The sequence below is a fragment of the Urtica dioica genome, chromosome 7, assembly GCF_054948205.1.
Source record: "Urtica dioica subsp. dioica isolate 48M chromosome 7, U.dioica_male_clone48M_v1_H2, whole genome shotgun sequence".
NCBI classification, from domain to species: Eukaryota; Viridiplantae; Streptophyta; class Magnoliopsida; order Rosales; family Urticaceae; genus Urtica; species Urtica dioica.
In genome coordinates, this window is record NC_142762.1 from 7,719,076 (window position 1) to 7,731,426 (window position 12,351).

Consider the following 12,351-nt stretch of genomic DNA (forward strand, 5'->3'; position numbering starts at 1 on the left):
ATAGGCAACGGTTAGGACGCTCGAAATGTTGGAATCGATCTAGGGTTTAAGAAAAAAATTAACGCTTCGGTAAGCGACGGAATTTTAAAAATTTTCTTTTACAAGTAAAAACGGTTTTTTACTAACCTAGACAAAAGAGCAAGTACACGTAATTAAAAACTATTATGAGCTAAGAAGTTTACTAACCTTTCTTGAAGCTTGATCCTTGAGAAGCTCTTAGAAAGTTACTCGTCTCGCCTCGCAGCACGTCTCTCTTTCTTTCCTCGGCACCTCGAGCAACCACGAATGTTTCTATCACTAAATCACTCGAAATAAAGGAATCAGTGAGTGGGCACTTTTAAACACTACGACTTAAGAACGAGTCTTGAAGTCGCAGAACTAAACACTAGGTCAAATGAAGACCTAGGTGCCAAAACAATAAAACGAAATTGACTAGAGAGAGAGAGAGGAGAGGGGCGGCCACAATGTCTAGAGAGAGAGTCTCTCAATCTCTAACTTGTGTGGAATGAATAGAATGAGAGAAATGAGGGTCCTATTTATAGGAGAAGGGTTGGCCTTGGAAAGAAGTAGTTTCCTCTTATTTTCCAAGCCGTTATGAGGAAATCTTATTTCCTATTTTTCCCTTGCTTTGCACGTCCAACATGTGCTTCAATAAGCCTTGGATTTGTTTCCTCATTTAGTTTGTGTCTCTCTTTCCCTTGTGTTGGCCGAACTTATGCTTTCCTCATAGAGGAAATTTGTTTCCTCTTTTTCTTTTGGCAAGTATCTTGATACATTTATGCACAAAATAATCTCTCTTTCTCTTGGGTATTTGGGCGCCCATTTCACATCTAGAAGGATCTTCTAGAAGCTTCTTCATTTGTTCATGACAACATGAGAAAGGCCCATTAAGAATTTTCAATAAAATTCTTATGAAATGAAATTAATTCACAAGGCCCAATAAGACTAGTATTGGCCGAGTGATGCATGTCATCAAATGACCTTGTCAAAAAATTTATTGACATTCATTTCATCATATGTCTCAAAAGACAAAAATACCCTTTTGACAATTTTCGTTCTTGTTTTGACTTAGCTTCCAGTTTAACTATTCCTACTCGATGTGATTCGTGACAGTGACCTCATGGACCCAAATGAACAAAGCTTGAGCTAAACACTTGGACTCAAAAGTTCACAAACCTTTTCCAAGTTAAGCTTAATGCCAACTGACTCCACTAAAGAATTGACACTGAAAATCTCTCGGTTCAAATGAATTTATTTTCTACTCAAGAATTCAACCTAATTATGATGAGCGGATCCACTGAATATTATCTATGTTTACCCTTCATGAATATCATCAGCTAGCGGGATTTACAAAATTACCATTTTACCCTTCTAGTGTTATTTCCTCAACTCCTTTGTCGCTTGTGAATAAGTTACAAACAATGTATTGACGAGGAGCTAACAAGTCACATTGTTTCATCCAAAAGAGTCAAGACTCAATTTGGACACTGGCCAGTTCATTTATTCACACTCCAAGGAACAAAGCATGAGGTGATATACATTGCATTTCAGCAATCTTGTACATGAATTCCATATCTATGAGAACTTCACAAAGTTACTCATGACATTTTCACAACTTAGTACTTCACCAATATGCCCTGTTCGGAATTACATAGTGAGTCCGAACTCTGACTTTCTCAAATGAGAATACGTAAGCTGTGAAATGGCATGTCTCATTTCAGGATTAAGGTAAGCATGATGCAATTCATACATAGCGACTTCGAGACATAAGAGGTTAAATGGTTTGTTCTTATCTTGTCTCTAGAAGTGCACTGGTCAATTCAGTACCTTCGGAAGATACCTAGAAGAACTATAGAGTCTCCAACTCTCAATGCCCCATAACCAGACATCATAGATTCTCCTAACAATCATACTGAGGTCAATAGTCATTTGACCCTTAGATTGCGAATATATCATTTTTAAGCAAACTACGAAGAGTTTGTTCATGCAAATCTACATTTGTCTCTTCGTAAGTTGTTAAGATTGTTTATGGACTAAAAGACTAAGGTTTTATCATAAAGCTTCAGACAAGGAAGATTGAATGAACGTTTCAACTTTTATTAATAAATGAATAGGCAATTACAAGCAAGAGTCTTCATGAGACTTTATTACATCAAATGTACAAAATAAAGACTACAACTCTTCTTGTGGGCACCATTGACAACACGAAATCCTCAAGAATGTACGCTCCACCAAAACAAAACACCCGAACATAAACGGGAATACGCTCGAAATCCGAAAGAAAGTACGCTCGACCAAAACAAAATACCAAAAAATAAACGGGAACAAGCGTGCTCTTAAGACGCCTACATGGCGCACCTAAGACGCCCCGCGACACGCCATAAGACATACAAGAGATGCAGGCTAAAGACACCTCTGCGGCACGCTATAAGACATCCAAGAGATGCAGGCTAGAGATGCCTCTATGGTGCGCCATAACACATCTAAGAGATGCAGGCTAGAGACGCCTCCGCAGCGCGCCATAAGACATCCAAGAGATGCAGGCCAAAGACGCCTCTGTAGTGCGCTATAAGATATCCAGGAGATGCAGTCCAAAGATGCCTCTACGGCCCGCCATAAGACATCCAAAAGACGCAGGCCTAAGACGCCTACATGGCACACTTAAGACACCTACATGGCGCATCTAAGATGCCTACATGGCGCATTTAAAGATGCGTACATGGCGCATCTAAGCTGTCCCTCGCGGCGCACTAAAGACGCCTCAGCGGCGTGCCATAAGACATCCAAGAGATGCATGCTAAAGACGCCTCAGCGGCGCGCCATAAGACATTCAAGAGATGCAGGCTAAAGACGCCTCCACGGAGCGCCATAAGAAATCCAAAAGATGCAGGCTATAGACGCCTGTGCGGCGTGCCATAAGACATCCAAAAGATGCTGGGTAAAGACGCCTACGCGGCACGCCATAAGACATCCAAAAGATGCAGGCTAAAGACACCTCTACGGCGCGCCATAAGACATCCAAGAGATACAGACTAAAGATGCCTCCGCGGCGCGCCATAAGACATCCAAGAGATGCACGCTAAAGACGTCTCTACGGCGCGCCATAAGACATCCAAGAGACGCAGGCCAAAGACGCCTCTGCGCATTTGTTTAGCGCTCGCATTACGTTCCTTTCGGATACTCATTATGTTTCTTTCGCTTGACATTCGGTGTGTTTTTCTTGTTGGGTTGTTTATGTGACATTGTTTGCTTTGGTTAAAGCTTATCTTATCTGTAATGCGTCTTATTTTCTCGACTTGCTATGCTTTAGCGTAATCGATTCGCGTAATCCAATTAGTGTGCGTCTTACGAACTCGGCTTACTATATCTAGCGTAACCGGTTTGCACGGCTTAGTGCCGCACCCGGCGGCGAGGCTTTCCGCGGACGCTGGCTAGACCAGTTTCGTCGAACGGATGCGAGTTTTCGCCGTTCATTTATGACTCGCAGCCTATCGGCGCGTTTGAGCTGAACGACTATCGCGCCCAATTGCCGGTGCGTACGCTACCTATCGGTGTGCGTGTCGTGCGCCAGAACGGGCTTGAGGCGAGCGCGGTTCCCAACGAGTGTGATACCTGTCGGTACGCACATCGCGTCATGGGTGGGCTGCCAAGATCAACGATCCGGTGCGCGGATGTGATCAACCGACGCCGGCATGCGAGGCGTGAAATCGCGCGGGAGCGCCGTGCGGGATACATGTAGGGTCAGAGGTCCGGAGCGCGGATCCGACTTGTCGACATTTCGCTACCTCTTGGTGCATGAAACGTCGGTTCGTGCATGTAGGGTCGGAGATCCGGTGCGTGGATCCGACTCGTCGACATTTCGCTACCTCTCGGTGCGCGAATTGTCGAGCGGTGCGAAGGCGCCGCACGAGGGATGTGTGGGATCGGAAGTCCGGAGCGCGGATCCGACTTGCTGACACTTCGCTACCTCTCGGTGCGCGAAACGCTGAATCGCGCGAGTGCGTCGCGCGAGAAAAGTGTACATGTTATCCTTATTAGCCCCCCGAGTTTTTTGTGTACTCATAGAGGAGACTAGAAATTATAACATCGTAGGACAAAGGCTTTGAGATGAAAATGGAATTCAATTATCATGTCGAATAATTCAAAATTTCATTCCCAAGCCATTGGCTTTACTTGAAACTGAAAATTGTTTGTTGCTAAAATTGAAAACAAGACGAAAATAAATGAACGTCGGGGAAGCAGTGCCTCTATTGGTAGTATTGCCGCAGGTGCTCCGCGTTCCACGGATGTGTGAACACGAGTCCCTCCAAGTTCTCGAGCTCGTACGTGCCATTGTGGATGGCTCGGCGCACGCAGTACGGGCCTTCCCAGGTGGGGCCCAAGACTCCCGCCCCTTGTACTTTGGTGTTTTGGAACACCCTTCTAAGGACGAGGCTTCCGTCGGCGAACTTTCGCAGCTTGACCTTGGAGTTGTAGTACTTCTCGACCTTCCTCTTCTGTGCAGCAAGGCGGGTGAGTGCGTCTGCCCTCTTCTCATCTATGAGGTCTAGCTCGAGCCTGATTGCGTCGTCGTTGGCGGCTTCTTCATATTCCTCAATGCGCAGGGTTGGCAGCTTGGTCTCGACGGGTACCACGGCCTCGACGCCGAACGCGAGAGCGAAAGGGGTTTCGCCGGTCGCATTTCGGGCGGTGGTTCGGTATGCCCACAAGACCATGGGAAGCTTGTCGGCCCAAGCCCCCTTTCTTTCTTCCAGCTTCTTCTTCAAGTTTTCTTTGATCGTTTTGTTGACCGCCTCGACCTGGCCGTTGGCTTGTGGATGGCGGGGAGAAGAGAAAGTCTTGCTATTGCCCAATTGTTCGCACATGTCTCGGAGGTGCGCGTTGTCAAATTGCTTTCCGTTGTCGGTCACAATTGACGCGGGGATCCCGAAGTGGCAGACAATGTTCTTCCAGATGAAGCTCGTCGTGTTCGCCTCGGTGATCTTTGCCAGCGGTTCGGCCTCTACCCACTTTGTGAAGTAGTCGATTGCCACGATCGCATGCTTGTATTGCCTCGGGGCCATGGGTAGCTCACCGATGAGGTCGATTCCTCACTTCACGAAGGGTCACGGCACAATGATCGGGCATAACGGGGCCGGCGCTAGGCGCGGGATGTGGGCGAACCTTTGACATTTGTCGCATTTTTTGGCCCACTCGTGGGAGTCCTTTTTCAAGGTAGGCCAAACATATCCGAGCCTCAGTAGCTTTAGTGCCAAAGACTGTCCGGCGGCATGGTTCCCGCATACCCCTTCGTTTACCTTGCGGAGCGCTTTCTTCGCCTCGACTTCGGTCAAGCAGCGGAGAAGGGGCATGGAGTAGCCTCTCTTGACCAAGTTGTCCTCCCTCATTGTGTATTTCGGCGCCAAGCTTCTCAGCTTTTTGGCCTCTTCTTTGTCTTCGGGGACGACTCCTCATTTGAGAAATTCCACGAGCGGCGTCATCCATGAGGGGGGCGGAGTTCCGTCAACTACACCTTCAATCGGAACGCTGCCTTCTCCCTCCTTGTCTATGCCGGATGCAAGGCGTGCCAGGGCGTCAGCGTCGACGTTCGCCTCTCAGGGAACTTGGACGATCTCGAACCAAGACATGGCCTCTAGATTCCTCTGGGTCTTTGACAAGTACGCGATCATGTTTGGCTCTTTAGCGGCGTAGTCGCCCTTAACCTGATTCACAACCAACTGCGAGTCGCAGTGGATGCGCAGGTTTTGGACGCCTAGCTTGTTTGCCAGCTCCAAGCCAACGATCAGAGCCTCGTACTCCGCCTCGTTGTTGGAAGCCTTGAACTCGAACCGCAGGGCGTATCTCAATTTTTCCCTATCGGGATTTGTGAGCACAATGCCGGCGCCAGCCCCCCGGGCGTTTGACATGCCATCTACGTGCAAGTCCCAGACCAGCCCTATCGGGCTGTTGGGCCTCTTCTTTGATGACTCGTTGTGGTCGTTCTCCTTGTCTTCCTTGTTCTTGTTGCCTTTTTCACCAACGTCAGTTGAGGGTGCGCTTGTGAATTCGGCTATGAAGTCGGCGAGGGCTTGGCCCTTGATGGCGGTTCTCGGTTGGAATTCGACCCCATACTCGCCCAACTCCTGGGACCACATGGCCATTCGAGAGGAGGTCCCTTTTTGCAGGGCCTTCTCGATGGGATGTCCCGTGCGTACCACGATGGGGTGCGCTTGGAAGTAGGGTCGGAGCTTTCTCGCGCTCATGACAAGGGCGAGGAAAAAATCTCTCGATTTTCGGGTATCGGGTCTCGGCGTCGAGGAGCGCCTTGCTAACGTAATAGACCGGCCATTGCACCTTGTCTTCTTCACGTATGAGAACTGCACTCGCGGCCCTATCAGAAACCGCGAGGTAGACATACAAGGTTTCGCCATCCTTCGGTTTTGCGAGGAACGGGGGGGAGCTGAAGTAGGCTTTCATTTCACGGAATGCCTCCTCGCACTCCTCAGTCCACACAAATCCGTCAGTCTTCTTCAACGCCTTGAAAAACGGTTGGCACCTATCGGTTGCCTTGGAGACGAATCGCGTCAGGGCGGCGATCCTTCCCGTCAAACTATGTACTTCTTTCACCTTTTGCGGCGACCTCATCTCTAAGATCGCCCTAATCTTCTCAGGGTTGGCCTCAATCCCGCGACGGCTCACCATGTAGCCCAAGAACTTTCCGGACTCAACCCCAAAAGCGCACTTGTTGGGGTTGAGCTTCATCTTGTAGCGTCGCAGGATCGCGAACATCTCTCTAAGGTTTCGAACGTGGTCGTGGGCTTTGAGGCTCTTGACCAGCATATCGTCCACGTAGACCTCCATAGTTTTGCCAATTTTATTGGCGAACATTCGGTTCACCAACCTTTGATACGTTGCTCCCGCGTTTTTGAGGCCAAAGGGCATGACCTTGTAGCAGTAGAGTCCGCGGTTCGTAACAAAGGTGGTCTTGATCTGATCCGGCTCGTGCATGCGGATCTGATTGTAGCCTGAGTAGGCGTCCATGAAGCTCAACAATTCGTGGCCCGCCGTAGCGTCCACAAGTTGCTCGATCCTCGGGAGAGGGAAGCTATCTTTTGGACAGGCTTTGTTGAGATCTTTGTAGTCGATACAGATCCGCCACTTCCCGTTTGGCTTCTTGACCATTACCACGTTGGACACCCACTTGGGGTGCTCCGCCTCCCTGATGAAGTCGGCGGCGAGAAGTTTGTCAACCTCTTCACCAATGGCTTGGTACCTCTCTCCGCTGAACGCCCATCGCGGTTGAACGCGCTCAGCCACTCTCTTTTCGTCGTTGAGACGATGAACCATTATCTCGGGGTCGATCCTCGGCATGTCGGCGTATGTCCACGCAAAGACATCTTTGAACTCGCGGAGGAAGGCGGCGAGTTGGGTCCGGACCTCGGACGGGAGTTGGGTGCCTACCTTGACCACTTGGTTAGGATTGGCGTCGCCCAACACGACGGGAACGAGGCCGTCCAGTGTCTCCACCTTTCGACGCTCGACATCATCCCTTTGGTCCAATTCTCCGAAGGTGCCTCCTTCCTCTATCTTGCACGGGAGCTTGTCCCCGAGCTGGAAGACGGTGCTCACCATCTTTCCCTTTTCTTTCCCGTCCACGCCTTGAATTTAGCACATTCTTGCCATCGATTGATCTCCCAACATCATGGCTATTCCCTTGTCAGTCGGGAATTTCATCATCAAGTGGTAAGTGGACGTAATAGCCTTCAATCGGTTGAGGGTCGGGCGGCCGATTATGATGTTGTAAGCCGAGGGCTGGTCCACGACCAGGAACGACACGATGTGGGTGACCTCGAGCCCCCCGGTGTCCCGAAGGTTACCGGGAGGTCGATGGTTCCCTCCGTCATGACCCTTTCCCCGGAGAAGCCGAAGAGTGGAGTCGAGATCGGGGTCGGTCTCATTCCGGATAGCTTCATCCTGTCCAGCGCCGATTTGAAGATTATATCAGCGGAGCTTCCATTGTCGATTAGGATTCTCAGGACTAGGTTGTTGGCGACCGGGGCCGAGACGACTATCGCGTCGTTGTGTCGGTGGAGGACTCGCGCCGCCTCTTGGCCAGTGAAGAACTTGGACTCGAATGGGGTCGGAGGAGGAGTCTCGTATGTGTGGTTGATGTAGTGCACTATTTTCCCTTGGGAAACTTCACGCACATACTTCTTCCTTTGCGTGGCCGAGTCTCCGAACTCCGGGCCGCCCATGATTGAGCCCACAACGTGCAGTTGCAAGTTCTCCGGGTCTTCGATTGCCGCTCGATCCGTGACGGTCACCGTCGCCGGACCCTTCCTTTCTTGCCGCGGGCGTTCTCCGTGCGCCGCCGTCGTCCCGATCGTTCTCATGACATATTCTTTCAATTTCTCATCTTGTATCAGGGCCTCGATCTGACGCTTGAGTTGGTAACATTCGGACGTCAGATGCCCGTGATCTTGGTGGTACTCACAGAACTTGCTTCGATCCCTCTTCACAGGATCTTTCATGAGAGGAGTTGGACTTCCTAGCTTGTCACGGTGCAGAGCCAGGATCCACTCTTGCGGAGTATTCAGGGGGGTAAATGTCGAGAACTTTCGGAAGCTATCGACATGCGGTGGTCTCGGCCCGGGGAGGGAGCGACCGTTAGGGGCCTGGCCTTCCTTGTTCCTCCTCTTTCGAGGGTCGGGACGATCTCCATCCTGGTCGTCGCGGCGGCGACTACCCTGTCCCCCTGACTTCCGGCCGTCTCGGCCATCGAGATAGTCCTCGATTCCCATATACGTGCGGGCTCTCGACATTAGCTCCGCCATGTCTCGTGGGACTTTTCCAACAATAGACTTGAGGAAGTCGCTCGTGCGAACTCCCTCGGTGATTGCCGTGATGGCATCCTTGTCGTCGAAACCTTCGACCTTGTGAGATTCCTCGGTGAAGCGAGCGAGGTATTGTCTCAACGTCTCGTCTCTCCCTTACCGGATGGAGAGGAGGTGGGTCTTCGATTTCTTTTGCGCCACGAGAGTGGCGAATCGCCCAAGGAAAGCCTCTCGCAGAGCCCGGAAGGACGAGATGCTCCCCGGTCTCAAACTTCGGAACCATTCGAATCCCGACCCTGTAAGGGTCAGGCTGAAGGCTTGACAGAGAGTCGCGTCCGACTGTCCTTGCATTGTCATCCACGTTGTTACCGGTCGTTTTCGGGACACCGGAAATTCAAAAACGATTCAAGGCCGGCCGGGCTTTGCCGGCCGGAAGCCCAACGGGCCCCGGCCCACCAGGCCCGAGCGCCTCGACGCACCCACGGCCCGGCACGGCCTGCGCGTGCGCACCTACGCCCCCGGCCCTGAGGGCCCCGGCCAAACGGGCCTCAGCGTGCCCTATCGCACCTGGCTCGCGCGCACCCTGCGCCCCGGCCTCCCGGCCCGGGCGCGCACTCCCGCGCACCCCGGCATCCCGGCCTGCGCGCGCCTCGGCGCCCCGGCCAAGCGCCCCTGCTGCCTCAGCCGGGTGTCCCTGCCACATCGGCCACCTCGGTCGAGCGCCTTCGCCAGCTCGGCCACCTCGGCCGAGCGTCTTCGTCAGCTCGGCCACTTCCGCCGAGCGTCTTTGCCACCTCGGCCACCTCGGCCACCTCGGCCGAGCGTCTTTTCCACCTCGGCCGGGCACGCCCGCTGCCGGGCACGCCGTGCCCGGCCAAGTCCCGCACCTGGTACGCCCCGCGCCCATCCAGGCGACATGTCCCGCGCACCCTGCGCCCTCTTGGGCGCGAGGCCTCGCGCGCCTCGCTCCCGGCCACCCGGTGGGCCTCAAGGGGCCGGCCCAAGGCCTCCCCTCAAATACTATAAATACCCCCCCCCTAGGGGAGGAAAAATGGAGATTGAATTGATACATTTCAAGAACAATTCTTCTCTTCTCTTGAGAATTCTTTCGTGCTCTTGTGACATTCCAAGAATGCGCAATCCTCCTCCCTCGGCTCAGAAGGTCAAGGACCCCCCTCCACGAGATGGAGCCCACTCCTCTTCTGCGACCCGAGCCTCTGCAGTACCTACTGCTCTTTTGCTTCTTGGCCCTTGAGCTAGAACTCCGAGCTACGAGGCAAGCGACCCCTCTAAAGTCTTCACTAGAAGCTACGAGCCCGGTCCCCCTCTAAAGCCTTGGATTCACAAAGCCTCCGAGCCCAAGATAGCCTCCGAATACGCAAATTGAACTACGTTCTGACCTGATCACGACTAAAGGGTACGTAGGCAGCCAACCTTTGGCACGGTCACACCCCCCAATACACACCTCAGGGTTTGGAGGGTGCAGCTCGGTCTATGAGCTCCCATTTTTGGTCCGGGCGCGATCACTTGGTCTGGCCTTGGATCGAACCGCCCGAGGTATTTAATCGTTGTTCATTTTCATGCGACAACATTTTGGCGCTAGAAGGAGGGGACTTCCCGACTTACACAGCCCTAAATCCCTTCTACAGCTCGACCCCTTTCTTCTCGACTCAAGAAAGACATGAGTGGTCAACCACCCGTTCGTTCTGAGGGCGTGAATAACCCTGAAAATGCAACCGCGGTGAAGAAATACTTCCTGCGCTCCCGAGCGCAAGGCGACGAGGAGTCTCTCAACGACGAGAGCCACACTCCCTCGCCCCCTCCTCTTCAGGACAGTCGGGACGACCGCATCCTTGAAATGGAGGAGAAAATCCGCCAGCAAAAGATAGCTAATGCAAGGAACCACCGCCAACTGGCGGGCAAGGCACCTGCACACTGCGCCCCCCACGGGGAATCTGAGGACCTCATGGAAGAGGGACATGATTATGACCCCGACTATGAAGTCTTGGAAATTTCGGCTGACATCGAGACTTCTCTCACCAAAGACGGGGAACTCCCTGTTGAGATCGAAGTCGGTCCATCGAAAACGAGAGCAATACCGGTCTCCTCTCAAGAAGAGACCTCCCGAGGTTCAGCCCATGACCGACTCAGTCAAAGAGGCAATGTCAGGGAAGGTACAACGACTCGGCGAGTAAGGCGTGTGGCTCGAAGCTCACGGCCCCATACCGCCGGGCCGGATCTTAGAGATCGACTTACCGTCCAACGGAACAACCATGGCGAAGACCTCCGAGAGAGGCTGAGCGCTCGTAAGGGTCATAACCCCATGACCCCAATCAATGGGGACCCTCGCACGGCTCAAGGGTCGAACGAAAGGCGACAGGTGACTCCTCCTGAACAAGGAGTGACCCCCAACACTGGCCTCGACGTCGTTACCATGATTCACAACCTTCGTAATAAGGTGCGTGACCTGCGTGAAGGCGGCTTGGCCGGTGATGCATACGGGGTCGTGGAAGAACATTCCTCTCCCTTCGCCGCCCAAATCCTTGCTGAGGTGTGCACGGGAAACTTCAAACTCCCGAATCTCCCTCCATACAATGGGAAATCTGATCCCACATATCACATCCAACATTACGAAACTTGGATGACGATGCAGGGCGTCTCACCTGGGGCTCTATGCCAAGCTTTTAGTCTTACCCTCACCGGACCCGGTTTCGAGTGGTTTAAGAATTTAAGACCAGGAAGCGTCCAATCATTCAAAGACCTGAAGGACATGTTCCTAGCACGATTTGCTACATCCATGGTCCAAAAGAAGACCAAGATGTACTTATGGTCGATCAGGCAAGAGAATAACGAGTCCTTGAGACAGTATCTCACCCGATTCACCGCAGAATCAAATAAGGTTGACCGCTTTGACGACGGTGACGCAATTACAGCCATCATCGAGGGCTTGCGCACCGGAGACTTCTTAAAGTCCGTCGTCGGCAGAGTCCCTTCTACGATGGCCGAGTTAATGAACCGAGCCAAAACCTTTATGGGGGTAGAAGATTACCTCGACGGCCGCAGGAGCAGCAGCCAAAGCTCCCGCCGTCGGGATGAGTCCGGCAACGAGCCTGGAAACCCCCGCAAGAGGATAAACAAGGGAGGTAAAGCTATCGATAGCCGACCCCCTATGTCTCAGAAGCCGCGTCTTGCGAGCAATTTTAGAGACTACTCGGGTTACACTCCCTTGAACGCCCCGATAGAGCAAATCTACGCTGTGGCGCGTGACAAGTTCGTCGCTCCGGCTCCAATAAGGGGCAATCCCGCATCTCGCGACTGGTCCCGTTATTGTGAGTTCCACCGGGATTACGGTCACACGACCGCTCAATGCTTCCATCTTAGGAAACAAATTGAGACATTAATCCAGAAGGGAGAGCTCAAAGAGTTCGTCCTTCGCTTGGTAGGAGCGGCAGCCCCCGTCGGCAACAGGCCGCAGCCTGAGAAAGGTGGAGGGATCAACGCAAACACCAACCGCACAGCGGTCACAGCTACGGCTGAT